We start from the raw sequence: 15,806 nt of genomic DNA, 5'->3' as shown, positions 1-15,806 counted from the left end.
ATAGTAGGGCAGAGCAACTGGGGGGTTGCCCGGGGTGTCAAACCTAAGGGGTACACCTCTCCCCCTACCGCAATTCCAAGTCTGTATTGGCAGCCTTGTCTACCACCATGGGAAAAGATAGTGGTACACTAGGCCACCAGGAGAGAGGGGGGAGAGGAATGATGGTCAATATATAGGCGAAGTCAGCAGAAGGCAGGTCTACCCAGGACTCAGTAGACCCAAGCTGGGCCAGGATTAGGAAGCGGCATCTAGACATCCTGAGAAACCTATATGTGGGACAGGAAGCAACAGTTAGAACTGGATATGGAACAACTGATTGGTTCAAAATTGGGAAAGGAGTACGACAAGGCTGTATATTGTCCCCCGGCTTATTTAACTTATATGCAGAATACATCATGCGGAAGGCTGGACTGGAGGAATCCCAAACCGGAATTAAGATTGCCGGAAGAAATATCAACAGCCTCCGATATGCAGATGATATCACTCTGATGGCAGAAAGTGAGGAGGAATTAAAGAACCTTGTAATGAGGGTGAAAGAGGAGAGTGGGGGGGGAAATGGCCTGAAACTCAACATCAAAAAAACTAAGATCATGGCCACTGGCCCCATCACCTCCTGGCAAATTAAAGGGAAAGGTATGGAGGCAGTGACAGATTTTACTTTCTTGGGCTCCATGATCACGGCAGATGGAGACAGCAGCCATGAAATTAAAAGATGCCTGCTTCTTGGGAGGAAAGCAATGACAAACCTTGACAGCATCTTAAAAAGCAGAGACATCACCTTGCCAACAAAAGTCCGAATAGTTAAAACTATAGTTTTCCCTGTAGTGATGTATGGAAGTGAGAGCTGGACCATAAAGAAAGCTGACCACCAAAGAATTGATGCCTTTGAATTGTGGTGCTGGAGGAGGCTCTTGAGAGTCCCCTGGACTGCAAGGAGAACAAACCTATCAATTCTAAAGGAAATCAACCCTGAGTTCTCACTGGAAGTACAGATCCTAAAGCTGAGGCTCCAGTACTTTGGCCATCTCATGAGAAGAGAAGACTCCTTGGAAAAGACCTTGATGTTAGGAAATTGTGAAGGCAAGAGAAGGGGTGGACAGAGGATGAGATGGCTGGACAGTGTCTGCGAAGCAACCAACATGAAATTGACACAACTACGGGAGGCAGTGGAAGATAGGAGGGCCTGGTGTGCTCTGGTCCATGGGGTCACGAAGAGTCGGACACGACTAAACGACTAAATGACGACGATCTGGACAGAAAGCTGATCTAACTGAATTAAGAGTAGACCAGGCCTCTCCTGTTGGAGTGCAGGTCTACCTGTTCCTATCTAGAGCATGAAAGTAACACCCAGAATCTTATTGTATATTTTTGCCTACATAAAATCAATGGCATAACTTTCAACAGTGTATTGCCACAAATTAAGAAGTCAGAGTAGTCATTTCCTATTGGACACAGTAGTATGACTGGAACATGATAGGAAATGACTACACATACTTCTTAATTCATGGCAATTTGCCATTAACATGACTTGCAGAATTATACCAAAGTGCTTAATTATGAATTCCAGCCAACAAGTTTCATGTATGTACATAGGTACCTTTTCTTGTTATCAAAGGCCTTACCGTTATTACATCTGTCAAGTCACTTCCCATTTATGCTGACTCTAATAGAGTTTCTGAGATATGTGAGATGTTCAAGGATTGTGTGAAATGTTTACCATTGACACCCCTCCCAGTGACTTTCTGTGGCTGAGCATGCATTTGAATCCAGGTCTCATAGTCTGATATTCTACCCACTATACCAATGTGGCACAACAAATAAATGTATTTTTCAAATAATTTTACCAATGGGAAGGGAATTATTTTATTACTGTAATCAATTAATAGTTTCTAGTTACTTTAGAAACTTCTTGTTGCTGGCATTCTTAGTGTTCTTTTTAGAGGAAATTTTCAAGTTTTATACCATCCTCTTATCAGCGTCTCCCCCATTCATAGCCGCAAATATTAACAAATAGTGAGTAATACACTAGGTAAAATAACGAGTTATTTAAAACCATGTAAAATATACATGCAATGAATTCCTTTTCAAATGCTACAATGACTTATGAAAATGGATGATTTTTACAAAGTCATGCTCCAACCTCTGTTCCCATCTTCCATTTTCCCATATTTCAGCAGTTTCACTAGCCTGCAACACAATTATCAAGTGCTTGCTGTGGCTCAGATCAGGAACTGCTAGCTCAGGCCTATATCAATGAAAGACCTTTACAGCTCAGACTTTCATACCATATTCTGGCCAGTTCTCCCCCACCCACCCAAGCAAGTTTTCCAGTTGTACCATGCTGATCCATATGTATAAAATGAAATCCAAAATCTACAGGCAGACAATGCCTTTAAGATGAAACATAATTCCACTGAGGTGGAAATCTTGTGTTCTCCAGAACTCTTCAACAGCCTACATGGCAAAAATATGGGAAGAGCAGAGAAAGAATTGTGGAAATCAGAAAATGTGACTCAGTGTTTTCAGTCAAGGAGGTTTGTGATTAAAGTTCGTTTTAGGGGATACCAGTTCTTTCACTAACACATTTCAAGACGTTGTTTTCCACCATAGCTATCACCATTTCTTTTTGCTATGTACTCCTTATAGGTCATATAGTTTGATGAAGTGGACTTGTCCACAAAAGCTCACATCAGAAAATATAAAGGTTAGTCTTTAAGGTGCTACCATATTTTGAATACTTTTATTAATATTTTGTTTTCACCTCTAATGCTTATCGACCATCAATTTCTCTTGCAACCCTTTCACACTGCTTGGCTTGATGACAGGCATTCAGTAGCTTGCCATTTCCTCACCCTGCATTCCTGGCTGCTCACTGTGTCCTCCCCTCTTTGTTTCCCTTATGTAACATCATACAATATACAATAATACTTATCCATTAGCTTTTCTAAAATCTTCCATTATCTGCTGGGCTTAACACTCCTTTATAGTGGTGCTTTAAAACCTACATACATTTTTCCTATTAATGCTCCTTTTTTAAAGTAATGCTTTTGAAGAAAGTTTAAAGCGAACTTTCAAAGTGTTTTAATTTTTATTTATACAAGGGAATTGAATTTTGGAGAGACAGAGAGAGAAAGATTCCCCCAAAGAGCCTCAAGGTTTTTGCGCATTCAGATTTTCAACACAGCCCAAAATGCTTCTCTTGGAGAGCATCTGTCACAGAGAACTACACAGCACCTGCATTTAAGCAGCAAAGTGTTCCCTTTCTGCTTAATAATGTCTGCTTAATAATAGTGCCTTTAATCTAGAAAAATCCCAAAGCACTTTCCATATAGATACAGTAATCTCTCCCATTTTGCTGCTGAAATGCAGCTGTCTCTGGAGTGAAACTTGGCACTGGTTAAACAGTGCAACAGATTACCAAAAGAAATTATTAAAACATTATCTAACAGAAACGGGAAGACAAGAAATTAGGGACACTTCCACACCAATCTGTCTTGGGGCTAAATGTACATAGCTGCCAGCTCTGGCATGCCCATCCCATGCTGAACAGGGAATCCTGTGTGCAAATGAGTTACTTTTCCCCAGACCAATCCAACATCCAGAGCTGTTTGTCGGGGGTGAAAACATGGGCCCCAGTTTTTTTCTTCCCCACCAGAATGCTGACTGGTGGAATGTTATCTTCTTTTATTGCACAGGGACTTCATTTTTGCCTTGCTTCGTTTCACATGAACTTCTCTTGCATGTGAACTTCCTTGGTTTTCCTACAATGGAAATACTTCTATATAGGAGATAGAGAACAAAATCGACAGAGAACGTGTGGGCTCCTTATTTATTTTACCATGTACCATGGTCATTCAATCCAGGGATGCTCATATCAAGCAGAGTGGAACTTCTGCCTCAGGTATTACATTTTAGGTGCCAAGAAAGGGCAGCAAATTGTTAGTTGTTTATTGTGGTGTTACTGGGGGATGGTTTGTTTGTTGACCAGGAATGAAGAGAGGTGCTTGTTGGATTTTCTGTCTTCTCTGTCAGAATAACGTTGCCAAAACATGGTACTATATATTTCAACTAGGGCGACTGAGCTGCTGTTTGCTGCTTTGCCCCAAGGGGCAGAATGCCTTGGATCTAAACTTCTCCTGAGTGAGCAAGAAGATAATAATTTGCTGTTCTGTTTCATGTCTGCTCACTCACTGCAAGGCACTTTCAATGGCTCAGATGAGGGGACAATTATCAAGACAGCCTTGGGCAGTTGGATCAGCAGTGGGGATGGGCCAGTGTCCTCCAGTGCTCCCAGAGAGCAGTAGGCTAGTGGGAGACGCATTGTTTCAGAGCCAGAGAGGAATAGTCTAAGAAGGTTTGTCCATTGCTTTTGCATTCCACCATTTTCTATAAAAGACAAGAAACTCACTCTGTCTAATGGTGGGATTGGTCCTGCCAAATTCTTTACCCCCCCTCCCCCAAATCACAGATAAACACAGTGAAACATCTATATGAACTAGTGATGAACAAACAAATGTATTTCGGAGACAGTCATACTGGCTGTCGTATTCTACAAGTTTTAGTATAACAAACAGACATTTTCCATCTCTGGTGATTTGCAGTTGATGTCATTTCCCCAACTGCTCAGCTGTAGGTCCCTTCTGTCTTGTTTTCCCATTAATCAGGGGGTGGAGAAAATAACTTTGTACCAAATTCGCATTTAAATATATAGTTTTTAAAATGTGCTTTCTCTTAAAATAGGCACTAAGTCACTGAACCCATTTTGAACCAAGAACTCAATCAGCATATCCAGTAAGTGCAACAGCCAGTAGATAACTAAGTGCAAATTGACACTTGAGTCCTGGATGTCTGGGTGAGGCGAATTCATAACAGAATACATAAGGACATTGTGTATTTATCTGATATATTTTAAAAACTTACCCCTGGCCGTGGACTCTTCAGATGATATATAAAATTCAGATTAAAACACTAATAAACAGAATAAAATGAGTATGTCATAACAACATTAGAAACATGAGCTAAGCAATTCTTTTTGCACAGGCGAGGTGGGGGATCAGCTCCCCTCCTAGTACTACTGGTTCCTGTCATTCTGCCAGGATATGTCCATCATTGCATCTTTAACCATCACTCTTGGTAGGGAGGCCTAACATTTGCTGCTCCAACTTAGACAGCCAAATGTCTTGGACTGGACTGCAAACCTGGAATGGCTTTTAGTATCAGAAGCTTCCCAGAAAAACCTGACAAGACACTGAAGGAGTGGCATCTTTGATCTGAACCACAAAATACAAATAATGGAAGGGAATCTGGTAATGTCCTTGTGCAAACAAAGCCTTTTAAATAGATAAACCCATGCTTTCCATCAATATGTTGTTATCGCTTCAAAAGACTGGACTGGTTCAACGGTGCATTCTCATCAACAGCCAGCCCGCATAAACCACAACCTAATGTGACAGACAGAACTTCACTTCAGAGGAGAGTTATGTGAAAAAAAAGCTACTTGTTCTTGACAACTCCAGTGGCCAAGGTAATTGGGTGAACCTTGGAACTGTATTCCAGAAAGTAACTTTTTCTATGTCCTGCCTCACATCCCCACCGCCTGACCTCGAACATGGTGTTTCTGAACCGTCAATTCACACATTCAGCTGCAAGTCAGCCAAGCTGTCATGGGACTGGGACTGGGACTGGGACTGGCAGAGTTCTGGTGGACATGAGCTCATACCACTGTAGAGGTGGGAGTGCAGCAAGAATCACTGACTCCTTGTTAGAGCAAGAAATCCACAGTTAAAGAAAGCATTCCCAGGAGATGGCTTGCCCAACCTAAATTTAAAAACTTCTCATGAAAAAAAGGTCCATGGGTTTCTGTGGAAGTCCTGTTCCCCTGCCAGATAGCTCCAAGTTCTTCCTAGTAATTAGCCAAAATCTCCATCAGTGTGATTTGAATCCATTAGTTTGGCATGTACCTTCTGGAGAATCAGAAGACAAGCTTGCTCCATCTTGCGTCTAAGAGTCATATGTACCACCTCTCTCAATCTTCTCTTCCCCTGAATGAACACACCCAGGTCTCTGGTCCGACATGCTTCCCATATTCACCAGTTGTCTGAATAGAAATTGAATGATAAAAGCCATCAAGTCATAAACATGCATTTGTGAAATGTTCATCATTGTCTGGGTCCATGCATAAGATTAACGTTTTACCCTGCATCTCAATATGTACATGAAGTATAAAAATATACCAACATAATCATGGGAAATAAGTTTGCCAAATAACCTTATTTAGGGTGTTGTTACAAAGCAACACCCATAAGTAGCCAAAATGGAACTTCCAGAAGTGAAAGCTAAACACTAATATTTTTCTAATAAAGATGGAAATAAATGGAGATCTCATTTCTCCCACATAGTCACTTGGTAACTTTCCTAAGCATTAAACTGACATAAAAATAATTTATAGGAAAGAAAATGCATTCTACTAGCAGCTCGGCTGTTCCTCAGTTATTTAAGATGAATCTGATCCGCTGCTTCCTGCTGTGGAGATTACATCTTGAATACTTAATACCAATTTGGTTACTTTTTAGGGAAAAGAAAAACAAACTTAAATACCACACACACAATTTATCTAATTGTACAGCACTAATGCAAAGCATGATTGTAAATGCAAGCAAGGAAGTGAGGGGAAAAAGAGAGAAGGGAAAGAGAGAACATCCAGTAGGCATCTCCCAATGTCACGCTGAGCTGGTAATAATTCCCAGGACAGCTCCTTTTTAAAACAAAGTTTGATCAGCAAGGAAAAAAGATATTAAAAGTTAAACCTATCATTAAAAAATAATTACTGTAGAATTATTCACTCTGGCATTTCATTTCAAAATCTGGTCTCAATCAACATGCTTTAATGAGATAAATGTTGGCTTTTGGAGCTTTCCATCTTTCTATGCAGAATATATATATAAAAAACCTCTGAAAGTGTTCAACAGTGCAGAACTGGGCAAGACCAGAAACCCTGTAATATACAAAGGTATCAGCTTCTTTTCCTACAGGTCTTCATCATAGTCAAGTCTTGTTAATTTTGTAGCAAGTTCACTCATTTGAGACCTAACAGATATATGCCAGTACTTCTTCTTCATCTTCATCATCATCATCACCACCACCATCCTCATCATCATTTTGTAGTCTGTGATTGCACAGGTTACAAAATGAAAGTTGATAATCTAATGTCCAAAGATTGCAGAAAGATTACAAAATTAAACATGACAGAGTGGCAAAATTACTGCACTAGTCATTATGCAAAAAATATAACTTGCCAGCCTCGAAAAAACCATGGGTATATCAGGTAGAGAAGGTGTCAGAAAATGATAAAGTCAAGATCTTGTGGGATTTCCAGATCCAAATTGATAGACACCTTGAACATAACACACCCAACATAGTAGTAACAGAACAAAGAAGTGTCTGAATCACTGACACTGCAATTCTAGGGAATACCAGAGTCGAAAATAAAGGAAAAACTAACAAAGTACAGAGAACTGGCAATAAAAGCATCTTGCTTGTGTATGAAACACACTTCAGTGGTCCCCATCATCATTGGGGCTTTGGAAGCAATATCAAGAAATTTCACACAGTATAATAAGCAGTTGCAGATCTCAGAAATCACACCATCAGAGCTACAAAAAAACAGCAATATTAGGAACAGCATATATGCTGCACTGCTATTTAACAGATATTTAAGCTTTTGGTTAAAACCTATAACTGTCATTGTGATTGGGTTCTTCTGAAATTGGTGACGGTTCCTTCATTTTGGCAGGAATGAGAGACGGAGGCGATTTGAACTGTTCAACAAACTTAGCTTTATTCTCATCTGCTTCTTGATTAACAATAATTAACGGATCAAAACTGCTTAACGCCGGAATCGGTCCATAACTCAATATCTTTGGTTCTGATGTAAATACTCCTCCCCTCACATAAGGGCTGGACCAAAATGCTCGCGGTCAGTCATCTGCCGCATCGGGGTACTCCTCACTGCACACACCGTCCCACAGCATGGATGCCTCACCCAATCCCCCTCTAAGGGTGGGGTGCTGCATGTGGGACCGGGATGGATTACCTTCCTCCCTCCACTTTGGTTGCAGGGGTAAACCACAACTGTCCATTCTAGTGGTTTCACAACCCTCCCTTCACCCCTGGGGGAAGAAGGGTTTGGTAGCAATCCTCCTTCCGTCTTAAGGTTTGGAAACTCTCTCAGCAGGTCACAGACCTTGTTAGCTTGTTTGTCCACTCTATCTGTTTGCTCCGCGCTGTCTCTCGCGCTCTCTTCTTTCTTCCCACTTCAGTTATAAATTCCCGCACTTCTTCTTCCCATTTTATAACCTCCTCCCATAATATCAGATCTTGCTCCTCCCCTTTGTCTTCTCTATCGCCTTCTCTCCTTTGAATTCCTCTTCCTCTATCATGATAAGTTCTCCCTCGACATATCCGGAAGTCTCCTCCTGTCTATCCTCCGCTGAGGATGGCACACTAACCCCTTGTCCTTCACAGTCATATAATACCAGTCAATGTTTTTTCTAATTTTGATTTACTGTGTCTGGTATTTTTGAACAACAACAACAACAACAATAATAATTGTTTTGCCACTCACACAGGTCCACCTTTGGACACGACTTGTTCTTTTCCCCTTTTTCGCTGCCACCACAGAATATTATCCTCTCTATATCAATTATGAGTCTCACACTCTTGCTGCCAAATAAAACAATGTTTATTTAAGGATAAATAAATTAATCACAGATGGAAAATCATGGATGTTCTATTATCATTCACTCATTAAACATGGATTTGATTACTTATAAGCTTTCTTCTACTCATTTACTTTCATCCAGATCTCAATATTTTCTGACTGTCAATGTACAGTACTTCTAATTCCTTTTAACTCTTTAATATTCTCTAACTAACCAACTGTCCAATATCTAGTCTAAACACTTCACAGTCCTCTCTCTAACTGTCTAAATGCATTGCCATCTTTTTCCTCGCTGACTCTCTGGTTCTCTCTAGCTGCCTCTCTGGCACTCCCAGTTCCCTTGACCCCACCCCTCCTGTCCTGTCATAGGCTCCTGCACTAGAGCTCTAAAATGACTGACAGGAGTGACGTGTGGGCTGTCTGCCACAATAATAGTCACCTAGAGTGGTCTTTTAGGCCAGATAGGCAGAGTATAAATAAAATAAATAAATAAAATAAATAAATAATAACCAGAATTCCCAGTAAGGGAGCAATAGGGCAGAAAAATATTTTCCAACCTATTTTTTGTATCAGTCCCAGCCATCATAAGACAAGCAAACAAACTAATGGGTAGTATTTCAATTAAACATATTTCAATTTCAATTAAACATAAAAAATATAGTCTAAATGGTGCTGAAGACCGATAAAATATTTCACACTGGGGACAACAAGGGTGAGAAGCAGCCTCTCCACATACAGTAACTGGGGTTTTTCTTTTCAGTCTTGGATCATGTGAGTATTCTCCATTTATTAGGAAGACTCTCCTTTGACAGAGAATGATGGGAGCTGGAATTCAAAACATCTAGTCCCCTCTAGTTCCAGAGGGCACACGTAGACCAAACAGTAGAAACTTAAAGACAGCATATTTTGGCTGAGCATTAGGAGAACGTTTTTAATAGTAAGAACAGTTCAAAAGCACAACATTTCTACCTAGGTTTCACTGCCTTGAGAAGTGGTGAACTATTTTCATTAGAAGTATTTAAATTGAATATTTGGAGGTATTAAAGTGGAGGCCGGACAACCATCTGTCAGAGACTCCAGCATTGATCAGGAAGTGAGACCAGATGGATTTAATGGTCCTTTCCAACTCTAATGTTCATTTCACTGGACCAAACTTTAGATTGTTGCATTTTCTAATGCAAAAGTTAGTGCCCCCTTACTACATATTCATTTATACCCAGGTTTCATGCGGACCTTCAGTGTGCCACAGTGCAGCAGAGAATATATGAAAAGAAATGATTATGAAAAGCAAAGCGACCTGTTATTTAATAATAAGGTATTAGTCTGGGAAAAAAACTCTCAATTCTCTGAAAAAGAAAGAGATGTCTGCAGATAGGTATTAAGAAGGCCAAGCTTATGAGAGATTAGAAATGTTTAGCTATCTGAGAATGAAAGTCATCTGTTATCCTAAGTAAGGGTAGAGCACTAGAAATGGCTGCCCCATCAGCAGCCCAGGAACAGAACATTGTACAGCTTGGCAGCTGGCTGGAAAGATAATCAAATGGATATGAGAATGGACCTCCCTGCTTAGAAGAGATAACAGAACTGAAAAAAGGAAGAAGTCAAAAAGGTATGTGTGTGTTTTTCCCCCCTTAAGTCATTGTGGTCTTTACCGTTTATTATCATGCTAAAACTGAACTTCAGCAGGGCTGTGGACTTTTTAAATATAGTATTGATAACATCAGCACACAGATGTCTCTAGCCTCTGCTGTCTTGTCTCCTGATGGTGCAATAGTGTCAAATCAGCTACATTCCTGATGTGTGATGGACCTGATGCCTGCAGCCCTGGGGTTATTGTGGCTGTATCAAGTGACTACAACAGAAAGAATAAATGGCAGCAGAGAATCTGGAGACTGAAAAGAGTCTCCAGATTCTGAGAGAGAATGAAAAGTAGTCTGAGTGAGACCCACTTCTTGTGGTGGACAGAAACATTTCATCCGTCCAACTGCAGCCTCTGATTCAACAGGCTGAAGGTATTTTGGAAACAATTTAAAAACCCTGCAAAACCTGCTTGTGATAAATAAGGATAAGGTGTGTACCCCGTAAGCAACAATCCCTCTTTCCAATTTGCTTTTACCCTATGCTGTCCAGCTACAAAGGATGAGAAGAAGTCATGAGAACCAGAGTTGCCAGGTCAATAGAACTGCCTTCCCTGAGGCTCAAAATGGAAACCTCAGGTCACAAGGTGAACCCTTGTGATGTCACAGCAGCAGACTCTTGTCAGCATTCACCTCTTCTGGCTCCAAATGGTACAGTGGGTTCTCCCTCTAGTCTTCTTTTCTTACTCCCTGCTTTAGGTGTGCCAATCCTGTGCAAAGACAAGACTTATACAGAGACTGTTGTGCTGACCTAGTGAACCTTGGTGCCAGCCAGAAACAGATGGAGATGATTGCCTAAGCTTTAAAGCTACCACACACAGAATTCTGCATGCCTGCCTAGAGATTCTGTGAAGCATAGTGAGTACACAGTAGAGGAAATGTGCTTTAATCTGCAGTTTTCCAAATTGGGTGCCTAATGGTTTCTGTAGGTGAAATCACTGTAGCTGTCCAAATGACAAACAATTATTGTGTTGCAGGAATCAGCAGAGGCAAAGAAAGCTGTCAATTTTTTAATGCAGTTCCAATAGTGAAAGCTGTCTTTGATCTGACAAGGTGCTAATTGGCAATTTCCACTGAGAGCAGCCCTTCACTTTGCTTCTTCCCCCAAACTGACATATTGTTTATCTGACTCAGCACTAACTTGGAAGGATAAAGTGCAACAAAAAAGAACACTGGGGAAAACAGGTGCTTGGTTGAGGGGAACCAACAGCCCCACAAGTGCCTCCTTTACATAAGATCAGCAGACCACACAGGGTAAAAAGCAACGTTGTGTCAGCCCAATCAGAGTGAAATAAAATCACCTCTCTCAACTTGACAAAAAGAGACTAACCACTAAAAAAAAGAGACAATGCCCCAATGTATTTCCACACACTGAGTTTTACATCACTGTTTTTTAATTTGATTTTATCTGCGCCTAATCCAACACGAACGGTGGGGGAAATAGATAATGTAGTGATCCCGTCAGAGAAGCATAGCAACCAGTGCTCTTTAATCTATCAATCATAGGGAGAACCAATTTTTTGAGAAACAAATACTCTTTTTCACCTGTTAGAACATCACCATTTGTCGCTCTACCTGTAACTACTGTGATAGTCAGAATATTTTGACCATTCTTTGGTATCATCATTTTGGTATCTTGAGGAATTCTTCCTCCTGCAGAAGAACAAGTGGTCATCTGCCTCATTCAAAGGCCTCAACCGTCCTCTGGAAATCTCATAAGACTTCGCCCTGTTATAGTTCTACTTTTCCCCACAGAGGTCAATCAATGGGCAGCATCCACCTCATCATCCTTATAAATGCATCATTTGTAGCATTTCAATTAAAGTTTTAGATCAGACCACTGTACTGAGACCAGTTTAACGAGGAAAGTAATGACCTTGTATTGCAGGTTGTTTCTGGCATGCCATCAGTTTTAATTCTTCTTGATCTTAACTGTAACCCTTTGATACCTTTGGATCAAGAGTTGTCTCAGAATGCTTCAGGCACATTAATTCGACTTCCAGGGTCTGTTGTGGGATGGTTTTATCCGTATTTGCCTCAGCAAAACCAGTCTGTCACTTACAAACTCTCCATGTACATTCAAATTACCAAAGATTAAAAGACTGCTGCCCAAATAGGGCTCGTGTTTTTTTTTAAACAGCAGAATAGTGGATACCTGGCTTACGTCCCTGCAGCAAATAAATCTATGAAAAATTCCACACCAAGATTAAGGTAACTTCTTTGATGTTTGCTACCCAGCTGGAAAGACATTATGATTAAAAGTGGCAAGCAAAAGGAAGTATAAAAGAAACACATTATCTAATATGACACTTGGAAAGGGAAATTTGTACTTCACAATCAATCTAGATGTCTCCTTTGACCAAATCGGAGCCTGAGCTGTAACACTTTTAATGCCACCACTTGTGTTCTGTGCTTCAGTTTGGAACAGTCACCCATCATGAGCCATGACTGGCATCAACCAAGATGTCCTCACTTACCTTGGGAGCCGTGTCCTAAAGTATTCAGGGTGATTCAGAGACCTGCTGGATACTACACACCACTATGAAACCTATGCATGCAGGCAAATGCTGTGCACATTTAATGCATCAGGATGAACACATCTTGTTTTTAAACTAAATAGACCTTCTTGGAGCACCACTGTGCTTAGAAACAACATTTATGTTCCTCACATTCCTGGACTCATCCTTTTTATCAGTACCACTTAGTTGGCGAACGAATTGGGAGGCATCCCTAAGTCTAATCATAAGCTCCCTGTACCCCATGCGTGAGAGAAGGGACACTTTAGCCCTGCCCCCGAGTCACCTTTTGTTGAAGAACCCAGAAAGAACAAGACCAACAATGGAGATATTCTGGAAAATTGTTATATTCAAAGTTATATTCAAAGATTTCAGGCACTTGTCAAATAACCATGTAAGCTAAAATCTGGCAGGGTGGAAACATAGTCTAAACAATCCAGTCTTTGCCAATAGGGTGCTTTTTTGTTCTAGTAAAATTAATGTAATAGGACAAAAATGTTGAAGGGAAACTATAAGAGAAACTAGACTGGCGCCATTTGATGGAGCTGACATTTCTTCTGTGGGGTGTGTGTGTGTGTCTGCAAGTGTCTGACAATGGGATTTGTGGGAACAGATAATTTCACACTGTATAAAAAGTGTATATTTAAAAAATATTTTATTTTTATTCCATTTTGTAATTTCTGGCTCTCTCTGTTGAGGCAGATCATGTTTAATTCTGCACAAACAAACTCTCATTAGGTAATTTTTATACAAGACAATACACTGGAGTCTCACTGGGGTCCAAAACTACCCCAAAGTTTTTGTTTTCTGGTTTTATTGTGAGTGCATGAGGAATTAAGAGACAATTAACACGTTCTTTGCTGCTGTGTTGCCAGTTTCCTGGATAACAAAGCAAAACCGGTAGTGCCATGGGAAAACCGGAACCAAAAACTTTAAAGGTATTTATTTATTTATTTATTTATTTATTTATTTATTTATTTATTTATTTATTTATTTATTTATTTGCCTTTTATACAGTACTGCCCATCTAGATAAATCTACTCTGGGCGGTTTACAGGCCAAAAAGTAAAAGAATTAAAAACATCTGTAAAACAAACAACCAAAATCCAAGATGGAAAAACCAAAGGAAGAAATTATGTCAGGAGGGAAGGCCTGCCTGAACAGTCAGGTCTTCAGTTTATTCTTAAAAATTCCCAGCAAGGGAAGATCTTGGGGGGGAGAATGTTCCAAAGGCAAGGGGCCACCGCTGAGAAGGCCCGGTTTCTAGTTTTTTCCTTCCGGACCTCTCTCAGAGTTAAGCCTCTCAGCCGCTCAGCTGGCTAGAATGAGTCACATGAGTAGAACTAGGTAGAAGAAGGTGCTCTGACAGGTATTAAGGTGCTAAACCATTTAGGGTTTTTTATGTAATCATTAGCACCTTGAAATCAATGCAGAATCTAATGGGTAACCAGTGTAAGGTGACCAGAGTGGGGGAAATATGATGAAATTTTTTCACCCCAGTTAGTAATCTGGCCACCATGTTCTGGACCATTTGAAGTTTCCGCATCAATCTCAAGGGAAGCCCCACATTGCACTCTCGAGACTACGAGCACATGTACAACTGTGGTGAACACCCCAACATCAAGATAGGAGTGCAGCTGGGCAATCCGCCGAAGATGTAAATAGGCGGTGCAGACCACAGATGTTACCTGGGATTCAATGGCAAGCGTCGGGTCAAGATGGACTCCGAAGCTGCAGACCACACTTTGTGGTGAGAGTCGCTCCCCCAAAAGAGAGGGAGCTTCCCAAACCACTGATGATGGGGGCACCCACCCTCAGGACCTCCGTCTTGTCTGGGTTCAGCCTCAGTCCATTCTCCTGCATCCATTGCAGAACAGCCCACTGCTGATGGAAAAAAGGAGATGTAGAGCTGAGTGTCGCCAGCATATTGATAACACGAGGCATGAGGTACCCCTTGTTCAGATCAATAGGGGCTTACCTCCTTGTTGGAAGTTTGTAGAGAAAGAACTGGGTCCTTGACCTAGGAATCTTACAATTAAAAATTAAATATGTAGAAGAAGAGAATGTCAATAATCAAAACCTTCGTCGTTTAGTCGTTTAGTCGTGTCCGACTCTTCGTGACCCCATGGACCAGAACACGCCAGGCCCTCCTATCTTCCACTGCCTCCCGGAGTTGGGTTAGATTCACGTTGGTAGCTTCGGTGACACTGTCCAACCACCTTACTAAATCAAAACCTTAATAAATCAATAAAATGAACAGATCATGCAGTGGCACTGGAGAGCATGGTATCTCAAAAAAGAAGGGCACAAAAAGCTCATATTCCACATCACTTTTGGATAACAAAATGGGGAACACAGAGAAGCATAGGAATTTGACTCATGCCAAATCATATTGTTGGTCTATCCAGCTCAGTACTACATACTACTCACTGGCGGTGGCTCTCCACAGTCTCAACTGACACATGTCTTTGCTGGAGACACTGGAGTTTGAGACAGATGTTCTGCATGTAAGCACCTCTCTGCTACTCAGCGGTAGACCTTATCCCAATAATAATATCAAATGGAACGTTGAAATTAAACATTTTCACATCTGTGCCCTTCACTGAAATGCCAGCGCCACCTGGAAAGGAAGATCAGCATTTCAGGTCTATTTAAAGCAGGTGATCCTTGTGCCTGCCCACATTCCGCCAGCTGCCTCTTTCAGCAACAAGCAACAAAAGGCAGCACCTTTAAACCTAACAACAAATATATTTCAGTGGGAGCTTTTGTGAATACAGTTCAGACATACCGGGAAAGTTGACTCTGTCCATGAAAGTTTCCACTGGAATAAACTTGCTAGTCTTTCAGACGCCCAGTACGTCGGTTCAACCTTTGTTCTTGCTTAACAAAAGAAAGATACTATAACTCAAATGCTACCACTCATTCTAATCCTTG

General features: G+C 40.9%; 1 long non-coding RNA gene across 1 annotated transcript in view; it reads right to left on the bottom strand.

Moving 5' to 3' along the window:
* Positions 1-1,348: 1,348 nt before the first annotated feature.
* The window catches only part of LOC140706679 (uncharacterized), a 21,367-nt gene continuing 6,909 nt past the window's right edge, over positions 1,349-15,806 (bottom strand). Inside the window, exon 2 of the long non-coding RNA XR_012086483.2 lies at positions 1,349-6,097. This is a non-coding gene — a long non-coding RNA (uncharacterized LOC140706679). The remainder of the gene's footprint in view (positions 6,098-15,806) is intronic.

The sequence above is a fragment of the Pogona vitticeps genome, chromosome 4 (genome assembly GCF_051106095.1).
Source record: "Pogona vitticeps strain Pit_001003342236 chromosome 4, PviZW2.1, whole genome shotgun sequence".
In the NCBI taxonomy this organism is placed as follows: domain Eukaryota; kingdom Metazoa; phylum Chordata; class Lepidosauria; order Squamata; family Agamidae; genus Pogona; species Pogona vitticeps.
The sequence above is the reverse complement of the archived record's forward strand: the minus strand, read 5'-3'. Positions and strand labels throughout refer to the sequence as shown.